Raw genomic sequence first — 4,057 nt, 5'->3', positions numbered from 1 at the left:
ATCCACCTTCAATCCTGGCATGAGGGCACAAATAAAATAGCTCTCTCTCCTCTTGGAATACACAAATTAAAATATTTAATGTCTTTTAGTTGGGCGCAAAATGACCTTGTAGTCGGCGCGCCCTTAAGCCCCAATAAACAACAAAAATGTCTTTTAGTGGATCGACAAGAGCCGTTAGGGTGCAGGCCCCGTGTAAAGGCGGACATTTGGCCAGATGGGGATTAGAAGAAAAAAAAACATGTTCTTGATATTATCAAGAGCTTTGGAAACTGCATACGTTCCATGCGCTTATGAGACATTTGTTGCGCAGTGTACCCTCCCTGTATATTGCCGCCAATTTCTCGGCATTTCCGGCGGTTCAAACGTTTCTTCTGGGTTTTAGGCAATTGCTTGAGTTTCCGTTATTTGAAAAAAAGGTGTTTAATCGCCCGATCAATCTAGTGGAAGGGGTGAGTCGGCCAGTGATTTCGAGGTAAGCCACCAATTAAGTGCAGCCTGCTCTTCAGTCTTCATGGACTAGACTGAGGTCACAACCCTTTCACTAAGCCTTTACGCAAGCCCTTCGTAACCCTTTCGCAGCCTTTTCATAACTTATTTGAAACAACCCTTTCGTAAACTCATGGTAACCCTTTCTCAGCCTTTTATTAGTTTATTCAGAGTAACCCTTTCATAACTTATTTTTAACTATGTGCAATATTTTCATAGCTCATTCAAAATAACCCTTTCGTAAATTATTTGCAACCCTTTCGCGACATTTTCCTGACTCATTCGAAAGAGGCTTTTCATTAACTTATTGTAACCCTTTCACAGCCCTTTCATAATTCATTCAAAGCAAATTTCTCATAGATTATTTGTGACCCTCTGACAACTTTTTCATATCTCATTCGTAAAATCTCTTCATTAACTCATTGTAACTCTTTCGGAACCTTTTCGTAACTCTTTTGAAGGAACTCTTTTGCAAATTCTTCATAACTCTTTCACAGCCTTTACATAACTCATTTCAAACAACACTTTTGTTAACTTGTTGAACCCTTTGGCAAAATTTTCATAACTCATTCGCAGTGTCTCAAAATTTGTCAATTTGGGTGGAACAAGACATCCAAATGAAAATAATTTTCCACACCCACCTCCAACTTTCAATAGCAATTTACCACTCATGAAAGAGCATCTAATTGCATGATCGCATCAGATTCTACCATTGTACAGAAAAGTGTGCAATTTTCCTTCTTCTATTCTTTATTTTTGGGGGGGGGGCGGGGCTAACCTTATCAAGAATATACCACCCTCATCCCTTTTTTGAAGAGGAATTTTCCCCTCTAACACCCAAGCATTAATATAATTTTGTGACACTGCAGTCATTCGACACTGCCCTTTTGTAAATTATTTGGAACCCTTTCACAACATTTTCATAACTTGTTTGAAGTGATTCTTTCATAACTACCTTTGACATCAGCTTCCCAAGTATGTATTGATCTTCCCTATTTAACATTGATGCAACAAGTAGTGCCTACTAAATTTATTAGTACCTATGCCATTACCACCCAATGCCATTACAACATGCTGCTGAAATCAGAACATGTGTCACTCATGTGCAGTTTCAAGAATTGTTGTGGTGGCTCTGTAGTCTGCAACCCACTTCATTAAATGGCCGCTTGTTAACTCCTCAGATAGTAGGCATATGCTTCTAGCCTGCATATATTAATTCAGGCTGCTTTGAAAAATTGACTTACTTTCTTTGAAATTGGTATCCCATTTGTCAAGTACCTAGGTAGTATGCTCTTTTTTTCTGGGCTGATTCATAGTAGTGTCAGTGTCAGTTATCAGTTTGTATTTATTGTTTTACAAATAAGAATATTACCATCAGGCTGCTCACGCATGAATGTGAAGTTTCACTAGTGGGGACCGAAATTCCTCATAATATATTTTTACCTAGGGCTAAGGGGTTTTAAATTTGAGCCTTCTGGTGAATGACAGTGACACTGAAGAAAATGTTTTTGTGACAATTTGGCTTTTCTTTCCAGATGAGTGCGACACCTACGTGCATCAACGTTTAGTGGACCTAAAGGACATCGTCAGCACCGAGATTTGCCAGCTGGAAACGCAGTGGGGCTACACGCAATGGAGGCACGCGTACCACTCGTCCTAGACAAAGAAACGTCCTCCGTGCTTCCGACGAACTTCAATCGGCGCGAAATTCCTAAACCTCGAGTCACGAGTTCATTCAGAGTAAAATAGCATGCCGAGGAAAAATCACTGTTCGGGACGAAAAGAGGAGCTCAGTAATTTAGATAAAGCCGGCCGTCACAAAATCATATTGTTCTTGTTTTTGCCCTCCTGCCATGAATTTCCTCGGCCTCCAAAGCGGGATGCAGCTGCGACTGCTACTTCTAAAGTGTGTAAAAGTCATGAACCTATAGGACGATAAGTCGTGATCTCGATTAACTTCGCCACGAGGTTGCGAACTTAATGAAAATGTTCCTGTCGGTGTTCTTGTTGTCCATGATCGGCCCGTTTTTTTCTTCGTATTCAGTTATTTCATGTTTGTGATTTAACTACTGGGCGGGCAGAATCTATGCAAGTGTTTACCCAACAACCTGTTGAAAAACAGGACGGAATGCGACATGCCTTGACGCAGGACGGCCGCCGACTGTTGAAGGCAGCTAAAAATTGTTATGTGACTTGAATTGCGAGCGAATGTGCACCTATCAAAATGTTGGCGCATCAGAATCTGGTGCGTGAGCGTGCGTGTCAAAATGTGTTTATGTGACTGCATTAGATTTGTGATAAATGTATTGATATGCTACTTGCGAAGAATATACATTCTATATTTACGCGACGTTGATTGTGTCAATATGAAGAGATTGAACATGAAAATAACTGGCCCGCACCCTGACAGGTATCTCCCATCGCCGCCATGCCTAGGTACCTACATGTTTGGATCATGCCTACTGACACTTTGATTAGGTAGTCAATTTTTAAGATTAAGTAAATTATGTTCAGGTAAGTGAAGTTCTCCAATTTTACTCTTATTTGAAACGCTTAAGTAGCCTCATTTGAAAGAAATAGCTTTAGCGTATGTCCCCTCACCCTAAAAACATTTTTGCCCGGATAAGGCCTGAGACCGCTATTGCACCCAGTGATTGGCAATGAAGACAGGGGGTAAAAGCAGCTTAGGCTAGGCGCAATGGGGGTATGGGTACCATCATTCGAATAGCAATTAATTGCTGTTTGATTATCTACTGGGGCATTAACGTAATATTCAAATTTGACTGAGTTGTAAGCATTGAAATATAGTAAAAGTGTATGTTATATCGACCGATAACGAAAACAATCGCGTCAAAAGTAGCATAAGCCATCACTGACTTGTGGCTAATATGCATTTTTAGAAAGCTTACTTTGTGGGCTTTCGTATTCCGGTGGGGCATTTATCGAAGGTGTTATTTATTCATTAATTTTATTAGTTAATTATGGTGATACCACAATTTTGCCTAGTGCTTGCTTATCAAGACACGAGAAAAAAGTAGCTTAGGGTAGGCACCATTGAGGCATGCGTAACATCATTCGAACGGCAATTAATTGATGTTTAATTATCTACTGGGGCATTAACGTAATATTCAAATTTGACTGAGTTGTACGCATTGGAATATAGTAAAAGTGTATGTTATATCGACCGATAACGAAAACAATCGCGTCAAAAGTAGCATAAGCCATCACTGACTTGTGACTAATATACATTTTTAGAAAGCTTACTTTGTGGGCTTTCATATTCCGGTGGGGCATTTATCGAATGCGAAATATGTGCAATGATATTATTAGTTAATTGAAGCGATGCAATTATTTACTAATCAAATTATCCATTAAAATACCTATTTACATCGCGAGATGTATCATGAAATTAAGCTATAATATGAAATGCATTTTTCTTAAATTTTCAGTTAAGGTTTCGTTGACGCACAACGTATCGTTACTAAATAATTTGAATTAACGTGCGATCCGTTGCGATAGTTCCGACCGGCCGCCGATGGTGGCGCTGGTGTCGCTCCGGCCGTTATGGCCG

General features: G+C 39.9%; 1 long non-coding RNA gene across 1 annotated transcript; it reads left to right on the top strand.

The window, feature by feature from the left end:
• Positions 1-391: 391 nt before the first annotated feature.
• Positions 392-2,518, top strand: LOC122364886. The gene is made up of 2 exons (XR_006253647.1): positions 392-472; positions 2,022-2,518. It is a non-coding gene; the product is annotated as an uncharacterized LOC122364886 (long non-coding RNA).
• The last annotated feature ends 1,539 nt before the right edge of the window (positions 2,519-4,057 follow it).

This window comes from Amphibalanus amphitrite, unplaced genomic scaffold, assembly GCF_019059575.1.
Source record: "Amphibalanus amphitrite isolate SeventyFive unplaced genomic scaffold, NRLGWU_Aamphi_draft 000705F_arrow, whole genome shotgun sequence".
In the NCBI taxonomy this organism is placed as follows: Eukaryota; Metazoa; Arthropoda; class Thecostraca; order Balanomorpha; family Balanidae; genus Amphibalanus; species Amphibalanus amphitrite.
Note: the sequence above shows the minus strand (reverse complement) of the source record. Positions and strands in the feature narration are given on the sequence as shown.